Raw genomic sequence first — 13,248 nt, 5'->3', positions numbered from 1 at the left:
AACTCAAAGGTATTTTTGTTTGTTTTTCTGGCTGTCTTAGGACTCACTATGGAGACCAGGCTGGCCTTGAACTAACAAATATCTACCTTGCCCTGCGGCCTGAGTGCTGACATTAAAGGCATGTGCCACCATGCCTACCTCAAAGGTATTTATAGAATGTCTGGATCATCATAGTTTCTCTATGACATAGTCAAAATCTTTAGGCCCATGAACTTCATTAAAGGAGCAAAGTCTCCCTCTCAATTCTTTCCAAAGTGACCGGATCCCTGATAAAAGCAGGGGTTAAGGCACAGTCCCATGTATAGGGATTTTTAGACTACCATGGTTCTTGCCTTGCCTTCATAGAGAATCTTGGCCTGGAAAAGTCTATGAAAAGCTTAAAGTTCACCTCTCCTAAGCTGTTTTAACTTGAAAATGCAATCAGAATTAATAAGAGAGAGAGAGAGAGAGAGAGAGAGAGAGAGAGAGAGAGAGAGAGAGTCATATTACCAGCTTGTGGGAATTTCTATGCCCACAATAAAGTTAATATTTTATTTGAAGAGCAATTTTGTGGAAAATGATAGGAAATAAGTGTTATTGCTTAAAAACGAAGGTTGAATCTTTGAGCAGAGATGAACAGAAAAGGGGGCATCTGTAGCCCAGCGAACTGACATTTATTTTATGCATCTTCTAAGGTTACAGAATCACTTATTTTACCATCCCAAGGCAGCCCAGATTCTTAAAATGCAACAGTATAGTTTCAAATATTAAGGTGTCTTTTGGGGTATCTGTAAATTAAATTGATTCATGTGTTAACTTCAAACATTTCAGAGACAGTGGAATTCAAGCCCCTTTATGAAGACTAAGCTCTAAGTCTCCCGGCATGATTGACCACCTAAAGGGAAAGCAACCAGCCAAAGTCACGTGATATGGCTTCAAAGGGTCATGCCTTGAAATTTCCACGATGTTTATGGAAATTAGTAACACTCAATCATCCCAAGAAACTGAGAGAGAAAAAAATGATCTGTCTTTCAGAAAACTGCAAAGCTGAAACATGGCAAAAGATAGGTGGAGGTGTTGGGATGGGGTGTCTTGATTGGCTTAGATACAGATCCCTTTACTTCTCCCACTCTTTGACAAGGACACAAGAGATAATGGTTTAAAACAAGTGACCCTCCCTCCATCCTGGGGAGGCATGAACACACTATTCACCCCAGATAGGGAACCCCAAAGGAAGACCTGAATGGAACCACTAGGTAACAATACCCTAATGTTCATCTTGATAAAGTTTATTGGAATTACAAGAGTAAGAATGAGGAGTAACTCTCAGGTGTATGGATGACGGAAAGACACCTGCATGACTGAAAGCCTACCCCAACATGGATGAAAACTAGCAAAAACTGGAACTCTGAAGCTCTCTGCAGGACTTGAAGATAGATCTTCAGGTTGGAGAATCTTTAGCAGCTTATATACTTTGAAGATGGAGGGGCTTTGTGTACTGTGTCAGTTTCAGGGGCTTCCTGAGACTTGTGAGTTATCTATTCCCTAAGAATTTCCTGTGTCTTATTTTCCTATTAATTGGTTATTTCATTTATTTACATTTCAAATGTTGTCTTCCTTCCCAGTCTCCCCTCTGGAAACCCCTCTCCCCTTTGCCTCTAACACCCACCCACCCCCACCTCACACTGTGGCATCCCCCTATGCTGGGGCAACAAGCCTCCACAGGACCAAGGGCCTCTCTCCCAATGATGCCAGGTAAGGCAATCCTCTACACATGTAGCTAGAGCCATGGACCCATCCATGTTTACTCTTTGGTTGGTGGTTTAGTCCCTGGGGGTTCTGGGTGATCCCGTTAGTTGATATTGTTCTTCCTATGAGGTTGCAATCCTCTTCAGCTCCTTCAGTCTTTCCCCTAACTCTTCCATTTGGTCCCTGGACTTGGTCTGATGGTTGGCTGTGAGTATTTGCATCTGCCCTCGTCCGATGCTGGAGGAGCCTCTCAGACAACAGCTGTACTAGGCTCCTGTCTGTGAACACTTCTTGGCATCAGCAATGGTGTCTGAGTTTGGTGTCTACAGATGGGATGGGACAGTCTCTGGATGGCCTTTCCTTCAGTCTCTGCTTCATTTTTTGTCCCTGCATTTCCTTTAGATGGGAACAATTCTGGGTTAAAAATTTTGAGATGGGTGCACAGCCCCATCCCTCAACTGGGGGCCATGTTTATCTACTGGGGTTGGTCTCTTCAGGTTCTATCTCCCTTCTATTGGGTATTCCAGCTAATATCATCCTTGCTGTGTCCTGAGAATCTCTTTCTTCCCTGTCATCTAGGACTTTCTAGTGGTTTCCCCATTCCCCACCCCACTGCTATATATTTCTATTCATTTTCCTGATCCTCTGGACTTCTCTCCTGTCTCTTCTTTTACCTGATTCTGCCACTTCTTTTTTTCCCCTTCCCCTCATCTCTCCCTCTCAGGTACCTCCCTCCCTCTACCTCCTGTGATTATTTTGTTCCCCCTTCTAAGGAGGATTGAAGAATCCACATTTGGTTTTCCTTCTTGTTATGCTTCATGTGGTCCATGAGTGTATCGGGGGTATTCTGAACTTTGGGGCTAACATCCACTTATCAGTGAGTACATACCATGTATGTCCTTTTGGGTCTGGGTTACCTGACATATGATGATATTTTCTAGTTCCATCCATTTGCCTACAAAATTCATGAAGTCATTGTTTTTATTAGCTGAGTATTACTCTGCTGTGTAAATGTACCACATTTTCTGTATCCATTCTTCCGTTGAGGGACATCTGGGTTGCTTTCAACTTCTGGCTATTATAAATAAGGCTGCTATGAACATGGTGGAGCATGTGTCCTTGATATGTGTTGGAGCATCTTTTGGGTATATGCCCAGTAGTAGTATATAGCTGGGTCTTCAGGTAGTACTATGTCCAATTCTCTGAGGAACCATCAGATTGTTTTCCAAAGTGATTGTACCAGCTTGCAATCCCACCAGCAATGGAGGAGTGTTCCAATCTTACATCCAATAGAGGGCTAATATCCAAAATATACAAAGAACTCAAGAAGTTGGACTCCTGATAACAAAATAACTCTATTAAAATGGGGTACAGAGCTAAACAAAGAATTCTCAGTTGAGGAATATCAAATGGCTGAGCAGCACCTAAAGAAATGTTCAACATCTTTAGTCATAAGGGAAATGCAAATCAAAACAACTCTGAGATTCCAGCTCACACCAGCCAGCATGGCCAAGATCAAAACCTCTGGTGACAGTCGATGCTGGGGAGGGTGTGGAGAATTTCCTGAGTCCTAAGAGGCTCCCTTTAGAGCATCCTGAGTCTTAATAAGCTTCTCTCCAAGATGGACTGTTTCACCTCTGAAGGAAATGGTTATGCAGTGCATATCTTCCCTTAAGTTACTCAGCCTCCTTTGAACTTGGGCTAAGCAAGTCACTATTCCTCTCAGTGGTTACAAGAAATTATGTATCACTTTCTAGCTGAGGAAGTTGAGAACTAGCATGGCCTGTTCAGCCATGCTCGCCTGTGATGTAGCTTCCAGATGGGGTAAGGCTACCTGAACTGCACCAGGCTTTGCATGATAAAATATACATACATACATACATACATACATACATACATACATACATACATACACATATATATATTATATATATTTATTTGATTATTGAGATTTTAGGATTTATTTGTTGTTGCTATAGAGCTTTTCTTAACCTGATCAATGTAGTAAATTTCTTTCTGACCATCTTACCAAATAGTAAAGGAGCTTTTTCACCATTAAATCTAGTTGCTAACTTAAAATAATTATAAATGTAAGATAATTATTATAAAAGTTGTACTGATAAAGCCTTATGGATTTCACTAAAGTTGTCACTCTGCGTTATATAGCATTGTCTGCGTTTTATAACTTTTAATAGCTTTATGAGTCAAAACGTACTTGAGTACAGTTTTCCAAGTGCAGACCATCCTGAAGAATGTCAGGAAGTTAACTCACAGCCTTCCTGTTTGGCTCTCTTTTGGTATGGAAGCTAGTCGTTAGATTAGAGCACAGTTTCACGTAATGTTGTTGGAAACCCGAGCATTGGGAGGTGTTGATGCTAAAGAGGAAGAGGAAAGCGATCAAAGAACATAGCTACACCCTAACACTGGTCTAAGAGCATCTCACTGGATGATCAGAAAGCAATAATAGGTCCCAGGGTAAATGTGCAGCAGGTAAAATCTGACTACTTCCAGATGGCTCAGCGCAGGGACTAGGGCTAGGAGGGTAAACTTTCTCCCTCGAGTACATGGTTAATGAGAGAACTAGGGACTTTTCAGATCACAGACCATTGTGGTAGAGAAGATGCTGGCTTCACAGAATAGCCTTTTCTTAATCTCAGCCTCTCTGCTCTACGTGACTGTAAGATATTGGACGGGCATCTTTAGGTGGCTAAGCCCGAGGCGATTTGTCAGAACAGCAATGAGAAAGGAATGCGACCCTGCAAGACTTGAAGGCTTTCTGCAGAGCAGTCAGTTCTGAATACAACCAGCCTCTGAGGGTGACATTTCACGCATATTCTTTCTTGACTCTGGCTAGAAGTGTGTGCAGCTAGGATCAAGGACAACATCACGTGCCTTCTTCAATCGCCTTCTACCTTCTCTTTTGAGACGAGGTTTCTCATGGAACCTGGAACTTAAGTTCCTGAAATACTCTGCTCCCTGCTTCCCTAGAGCCGGGATTAGAGGTGTGCATCCCCGTGCCCTGCCTTTTCACAAACATTCTGGGGAGTTTAAGTCAAACCTTTGGGCAGGGCAAGCACTTTACCTACCAAGCCATCTCCATGGCCTTACAGCGGCATGATTTGATACTGTATATATTCTTACCTTTATGCCTTTATTACTAGCCCCCACCCCAGGGCTGTATTAGCATAATTTACAGCGCCTCACATAATCATTTAAACAGACGAATGGGAATATTTCTAGGGTTCTTCATTCTTGCCCTTCAATTATTTTACCCAAATCTCAGGAGGTTTCCTCACTGGCAATTTGGTGGCACTTATTCCAAAGGCATGTGCTTAGGAGACAACTGTCACAAGTACCCAATTCAAATATGGCAATATTTTTAATGCAATTGAAATATGATTATAGGGCAAGGCCACAAGAAATAGGTAGAAACTGAAAAGAACCACCTCAGCTCCCTGGATGGTTTAATACCACAGGAAGTGCTGTGCTGTTGGCTTGACTGGAGCAGAGCATTGTCTCTGTCCCACGTAAGTTTTGTGCTTCCGTGGGCCGTTGTATAGCTTTTGTAATGTTTCCAGTACACCAAGAAGCAGCCATTTGCTTCCTCATGGAACCAGGGGTTCAGTGGGCAATGAGACACTTAGAAGCCTTCGCTGGAGCCCCTGGTGAGTAGCCTGCTCTCGCGGAACCACGGCTGCTTCCCCACCACATTTCTTTGTATGACGATGAGTGAAAAGTAAGTGAATTGAGACATCCTTGTAGCATATCATATCTTCTGGGCTTAGGTCTCTGTAGAAGCAACTAGACCTAAGACTGGAGTAATATGGATGGAGTGTCCAAGGTGCTCATGGCTTAGGCTAGATACATCAGCAGAAAGAAGTCACATTCAGTGTGATCTGCCGAAAAAGGCCTGTATTGTTGGGAGATGCTGTCCTTTGCCAAAAGACATTGCAATTGAGAAGAGTCATTTGTTTCTGGCTGCTCACCTATACTCTGAGCTGAGGGTTCTATTTCAGACATGAACCCAACATCTCAAATAAATGTATGGCTAAGTCAATAATATAAAGTTAAGTAGATGGGTGATAGACATCCATGCACAAATATATACTAAATATATAATAACTACTTTCCCCCCGTTTTTACTTGAAAAGTAATGAACTGTTACCTACTGATCATTTTTCTGAGCTTGCTTCATGGACACAACATAGCATGGTTGAAATAATTGTTGCTTAAAAATTATAAAACAGATTCGTAGCCCATGAATATTCATGCCAGAGTAGAGCAAGATAAAAATTCCAGGTTTTCTTCATTTAACATCAGGCTGAATTCCAACATGTGTGAACTAGTTACACAAAAATTCTCTTTGCATAACTGCAGCTAGTAATTCGATATCTAGGCCAGGTCACCAGGCCTATTAAGTTATAGGTTAAATGTGATTCAGAGTTAGTAAACAAAGGATCCAGAATTCAAACCTAAGCATCAGAAAATCCGAATTTATTTAATTATACTAATGTGAAGTTAATGTATGAACATTAAATCAAGAGTTATTTCTAGCTTAAAATGGGTTATTAACCTTAGTGAATTCCTAGTTGGCTGAATTGCAGATGGCAGGGGACGGCGGGGAGAGCCACAGAGTGTCATCCATTCTTGATATAAAATGCATACTCTGGCAAAGCCGGATGCTCATACAGCTATTAATAAGAGAAAAACATTAGCACTGGACATGTCTGTGTATAAACTGTGATGCCTTTATTTTCTTAATTGACAATAAACAAGTTAATTCTGGCAATCTGGTTTCTTTGTTGTTAAAATGGGCAAAATTGATAACTTATTTATTAATTATTATTAATAATAATTCTTTTCAGAGGATACTATAGAAATTAAGTGTAAAGATACATCTTTGAAGTGCATCTGTGTGCATGCATGTGATATATGGATGTGTACATGTTTGTGTATGTGTATCCGTGTATGCGTGTGTATGCATGTATTCATGCATGTAGAGACAGGTTTGGCATCAGGTATCTTTCTCTATCAAAGCTCACCATTTATTTTTTATTTATTTATTTTTTGAGACAAGTACTCTTGACTAAGCTGAAGTTTGCAGATTCATCAAGATTACTTAGCCAGTGGGCTCCAGAGTTTCACATACCTCCTCTGCCCCAGTTCTCTGGTTGTGGGTTCTTGTCACTGGACCCAGCTTTCCTTCCTCCCTCCCTCCCTTTTTCTTTCTTTGTTCTTTCTTTCATTTTTTTCTTTCCCTCTCTTTTTTCTTTCTTTCTTTCTTTCTTTCTTTCTTTCTTTCTTCCTTCCTTCCTGTCTGTCTTTCTTTTTTGCTTTCTTTCTCTCTGTCTGTCTGTCTTCCTGTCTTTCTTTCCACAGGTACCAGGGCTCTAGATTCAAGTCCTGACGCTTACATGGCAAGTGCTTTCCGGGGCATGCCATCTTCCCAGCCTCATGCCTACAGTTTTTCTTGCTCCTGTGCTCTGTCTTTTCAACTTCCAGCCGTGTTCACAGGAACTGACATAGAGAACACATTGCAGCTTCACTGTCTGGACAGACATGGGTAGACAAAATAAGCCTGCTGTCGAAATAGAAGCACTGCATATCTTCACACATGTGGAAATGCTAATCGCCTTGAATTGGCTGTTATTAATTATAGATATAATTAAGTTATTGTACTAGACTCTATGAGGATGCATATATACTGCATATCAATTAATATAAAATAATAAGTCAAGGACTGTGCCGTATGCCTGTAATCCCAACACCTGAGAGTCTACGATGTGATGCTCACGAATTTGAGGCCAGCCTGGCCTACACAGTGAATTTCAAAGTAGTCTGGAGTTCAGAACAAGATCCTGCCTCAAAAAACAAAAAAAAAAAAAACAAAAAAAAAACAACAACAACAACAAAAAAAAAAACCAAAAAAACCCAAAAAACAAAAAACCCACCTAAATTAGAGGGCTAGAGAGTTGGTGCAGTGGTTAAGAGAGTGGATTGCCCTTGCAGAGATCCCAAGGTTGGTTCCTGTTGCCCAGGTCTGGTTGATCCCAATCTCCTGCAGCTCCAGCATTCCATCTCTAGGTGATCTGATGCCCTTTTCTGGCCTCCAAGGGTACCTGCACGGATGAGCACACACCCATACACACACACACACACACACACACACACACACACACACACACACACATTGAAAATAAAAATCTCAATAAAACCCAAATTAAGGTCCGAGAGATCTCTGACTGGATAGAGTACTTGTTGCGTTAAGAGGAGGACTAGAATCCCCATGGCCAGTGTAAAACCAGGCGAGAGTGACAGCGGCCTACAATCTCAGCTCTTGGTAGAGACCAGGGATCCCTGGGGCAAACTGGTTGACTAGACTAGCTGAACCTGGTAAACTCCAGGTTTAGCCACAGACATAATTTTTTTTAAATTTTATTTATTTATTCAATAAATAAAATGAATTAAAGTTAAGGAAGACACAGGATATCAACTTTGAGCCTTCGCATGTATGTACACATGCACCAACATACAAACACGCATATGTACAGGCACATACATTAAGTGGACATATGCAGAAAAGTCCATAATTAAATGATTAATTAGTAATAAATCACTAAAAGTCATTTTTAATGTCAGGTTCTTGTACCTCAAGTTAACACCCCTTCCTCAGCTAAGTCGTGGATTTTATTTTTAGAATTCTAATTGATGGCGATATCATTGTGTGCTTTTGTTCAGCTAACTGAATCTGCCTGCCTGCCCCAGGCACTGGAATAAAAAGAGTCTCGTCAATATGCAGGCCCTAGGAAGGCTCCAACTCACATGCTCCCTAGGAATTCCAAACACAAAATTTTGTTCTTGATTATCCATTGACACAGTGTGGGAATTCATATGTATGCTTCTGTGATGATATCAATCATATATTAACTTCAAAATGCATTTTATACACATCTACTTAGCCTCAAATTCCTGATGTTCCCCAGAGAGTAGTAAAAGGATATAATTTATAATAGTGTAATTAACTTTTGACTATATTTGCAATTACATTTCTTGAAGTCTCTTCACAATGAAAAAAAATGAAGGTGGTTAAATGAATGTGTACTCTGAAGTTTGAAAATATGAATTTTTCTGCCTTCATTTATTTTTTCTTTCATGAATATATTGGATTTATATCATTAATCTCTGGAGAAGCATTTTTCACACAGATTTTTCTGCTCTATGCTCTTCTGAGTATTAGCACACGTGCAGAACACAGCACACTCCAGGAGCTCCTAGCATCAAATGAAACAGAAATAAGATTCTTTCATTTGACGGTTCAATTATATTTTACCAAAAATGATTACTAATAATCTTCGGGCTCCTTTCCAAGTTATTTCTGACTTTGGCAAAAAGTCCTTGAGGGATAAACAGTGACTCTCAGTTAGGGACTGTTTCATCCTCTCCTCTTCCCCAACCCAGAATATTTTTTGTTATCTGGAGAGATTCGGGGTCATCAAAATTCACAGGAGTGATTGCGACTCACCCATAGTCAACAAAGATCAAGGACATCTCTCAGCATCTCTCAGAGGGCAAGCGAGATGACTCAGTTGGCAAAGGTATGACCCTGCAATCATCAGGACCTGTGTCTGATCTCTAGGACCCCTCTCCACACACAAAGACAGCTACAGAGATATACACCTGTAATGCCAGCACTGGGACAGTAGACAGGTAGAGACATTCCTGGGACCACTGGCTAGGCATCAAGAGACCTTGTGTCAAAAGTAGATGGCATTTGAAGTACAATAGAGGCTTTCCTCCACATGAAACACACACACATACACGGACATGTACATACACGAATGCACACACACACACACACACACACACACACACACACACACACACACACACCACAAATCCTAAATACACAGAGTAACTCTCCTAGACAAAAACTTCACTGGTCCAGCATGTCCGTGCGTCAAGGTTGAGACACCCATTCAAAGTCTGTAGCAAGTCCCACTGACTGGCTGCAGATACATACACGATTTTGTGGCTATTTAAGATTATTTTCTTCCAAGGTTTGACTTGTTTGCTGTAGATGGTGGGTGGGGCTGCTGGGTAAGATCCTGGCTTGTCCGTATAATTCTGTATTTTTGAGTAAATTAGCATCTAGTTCTATCTACTCCTCTCCCAACCCAAGATGCCGCTGCTGTGCTGGGTGACACTTGATCCTTCATCCTCAGTGACTACAAAGTATAAGGTCCATTATTCATCATGAGTGCATAAGTTCAGATACCTGGAACCCAAATAAAAAACCACATGTGCACTGTCCTTATAAAGGCTCCCTGAGATACACAGACCAAATCCAAATCTGTGAGTTCCAGGTTCAATGAGAGGCCCTACTAGATAATTAAGGAAGATGCCTTACGACTGATATGGGCATATACCTACATTAACACATCCATATAACAAATTCACATATGTGTATATGTGCACTCATACACACGCACACACACACACACACACACACACACACACACACACACACACTGCTCTAGAAGTAATGGGTTTTCTCAGTATAGCACAAATCCCAGGGCATTTGCCAAATCTCTATAGAGACCTCCAGGGTAAGAAACCAAACCAAGCAAGAACTTTCTCGCATACGGGCAAGAATAACACACTCTTCATCTTAATTGGGTTTTTTTTTTTAAACTAAGAGCACTGAAAGAGAGGGTTTAAAAATAATCACGATAATGAAAAGGAACACATTTTGTTATAATTATGTTGCCCTTTGAAACTCTAAAATCAAGGCAGCGCGGGGTTCTTATTATATGAAACTGTGTGTCAGGGATATAAAGAATCTCGTGTCGATTATTTCTCCTGGCTCTTGCCACAGCTCAGAAGGAGCCTACTGATTTTGATCTGTTTTAGAGATGAAGACGTTGATGGCCTGGAGACATTAAATGCCTCACCCAAAGGCTAAGTATGATCAGGGACTGGAGTCAAGCACGGCCGATTCAGTTCTGAGTTCTTTATCAAGTGCTTGCTCTACCACCATGGATTAGGGCTACATGGGGTCAGGAACAACCATCTCTATCTGATCCCATAAAGCAAACCTACATTGACTTCCTTCATTGGGCTGATGCCTTTGTCTTTCCCAACACGTGCGCATATGGTTTCTTCTGTTCGTAAACTTGACATCCACACTTGACACTCCACGGTATCAATGCCAATGTCCAGTCAGCGTCTCTGACCTAGAAACTTCAGATCTTGTTCTGAGTCTCCCTGAGATTTACTGTTGTTTTAGTCAGGGTTTCTATTCCTGCACAAACTTCATGATTAAGCAGCAAGTTGGGAGGAAAGGGTTTATTCAGCTTACACTTTCCACATTGCTATTCATCACCAAAGGAAGTCAGGACTGGAACTCACCCAGGGCAGGAAGCAGGAGCTGATGCAGAGGCCATGGAGGGGTGCTGCTTACTGGCTTGCTTCCCCTGGCTTGCTCAGCTTGCCCAGACTACCAGCCCAGGGATAGTACCATCTTCAAAAGGCCCTCTCCCCTTGATCACTAATTAAGAAACTGCCTTAACTGGATCTCATGGAGGCATTTCCTCAAGCGAGGCTCCTTTCTCTGTGATAACTCCAGCTCGTGTCAGGTTGGCACAGAACACCAGCCAGGACACTTGTGGCTCTCTTTCAAATCAGGGATCTGATTTCACAGATTGAACTTGTAGTAACTCCGACATTTCCTAAGGTCTCCAAGTGGGTGGGGCAGCTGAAAGACCATGACACGATAGACACTTGAAAACTCCTACACTTGAGCTTAGTCCACATCATGATCTTTATTACAAAATTAACATTTATTCCTTGTGTGTGTGTGTTTGCATGTGTAGGTACACATGTGTATGGGCATGTGCGTCTGGGGACTGGTGCATGTGTACATGATGCATATGCACATACATGTGGAAACTGAAGGACAACATTGGGCATCTTGTATTTTGAGACTGGGCTTCTCACAGGCCTGGAATTCGCCAAAGAAGCTAGGCTGTGTGGCCAGTGAGCTTGTCCTTTTATGACAAAGATTACAAGTATGTGCTACCATTAAAAAGTTATCTATCCCATGTGTGCATTTACGAATGTGCACATGTGGAGGTCAGAGGACAATATGTGGGAGTTGGTTCTCTCCTCCCACCATGTTGGTTTTGGGAGTCAAACTTGGGTCATCAGGATTGATAGTAAATACCTTCACCATCTACTAACCCATCAGATCAACCCCATACCCAGCTTTTTAAAGATGGCGGTTCTGCAGTCTGACCCTGCTTGCAGTGAAAGAAAGCACTTCACCAACGGATCTATTTTCCCATTCCTAGAAAAATGTCGTTTGAACCTAGCTTAGCGTCTAAACTCTCACCCTACGTCGAGCCATGCATGGTTGGGTTATTTTACCTCTGAGGCTCAAAGTGACATTCCACTAAAGGACACCTGCTCAGCTTCAGGGACCAAGTGGCCACAGAAAGGGACTGCCAGGAACGTTCCCAGGCTGCAATTGGCAAACTCGTCTTCCAGCACTTGGGACGGTACCAGTGGTTCACAGTAGTAAATGATCATTTACTTCGTGAGTTACTTCATGTGGCAGATGAAAGAAAAATGAAGTGAAAAGGAATATGGGATTGCGGTATTTATTTAAATCCTCTGTAGAATCCCTGATACTCAGGTAAAAAAGGCATCGAAACCAATTAAAAGTGAAACCACGTTATTTCTTTTATAGTAGGTTGATACTAGTACATGGTATAATCTTTGAAATATGAAAGGTGATAATTACATATCTTCTGATTGAATTAATTTATTGTTTTGGATAAGGGGGTCGTGCACTATGGTCCGGTTATCCATAATTGATAACATGTGGACTTTAAAAAGTAATGATTATTTCAGAGGGAAATTAATCAGTGATGACTCAGAACACTCAGCCGGCCTATTTCCTCCCCGCTTCAGGGATTCTGATATCCATGTGAAGCTACAATCAAAGGAAAGGCAGAGTTATGCAGCGCCATGGCCGGTACTCTGCTCTGCAGAGGGGGAAGGGCTGAGATGCGCCCAGGGATTCCGGGCAGTTGCTTCATCTCTGTTCCCTTGCTCCGTCTTTGAACTGGGCATAATAATAATTACCAGCTTCACAGGAGGACCGAGTGGATTAATGAGCTAATCTCGTAAAGCGCTTGGCAGGTGAGACGTTCTTGAGCGATGTGATGATCGCGCTCATTAGTTTTCCTTGACACTCGGGGACTGAGTCCAAGCGAGGAGACGTGTGATTAACGCCACTGCTCTCCGTGGGGAGCACGGCGCATGCTCACAGGAGGGAAGGGCCCAGGACTTCTGCAGCCGTTGCTTTCTTTGATAACCTTTGAATGTGGGCTCCCCACCTCCGCACACCTCCCAGATGTCTTCCTCTCAGTCGCCCTCACTGACAGTGGAGCAGAATCTCTGAATCTGGGATCCTACTGGGTAACAAATACCCCACTAGGCATCTTCCTGAGCCAACAG

At 42.0% G+C, this 13,248-nt stretch overlaps 1 protein-coding gene and 1 long non-coding RNA gene across 3 annotated transcripts in view; both read left to right on the top strand.

Moving 5' to 3' along the window:
• Frmd4a (FERM domain containing 4A) overlaps window positions 1-13,248 on the top strand; it is a 590,863-nt gene that overhangs the window by 51,960 nt on the left and 525,655 nt on the right. The gene's annotated exons all lie outside the window — the stretch shown is intronic.
• The window catches only part of LOC134482744 (uncharacterized), an 81,732-nt gene that overhangs the window by 29,072 nt on the left and 39,412 nt on the right, over window positions 1-13,248 (top strand). For both annotated transcript variants that reach the window (XR_010059261.1, XR_010059260.1), the window contains exon 1: window positions 1-13,248. This exon is cut by the window's left edge and continues 29,072 nt beyond it. This is a non-coding gene — a long non-coding RNA (uncharacterized LOC134482744).

The sequence above is a fragment of the Rattus norvegicus genome, chromosome 17 (assembly GCF_036323735.1).
Source record: "Rattus norvegicus strain BN/NHsdMcwi chromosome 17, GRCr8, whole genome shotgun sequence".
NCBI classification, from domain to species: Eukaryota; Metazoa; Chordata; class Mammalia; order Rodentia; family Muridae; genus Rattus; species Rattus norvegicus.
This window is presented reverse-complemented; position numbering and strand designations above follow the sequence as displayed.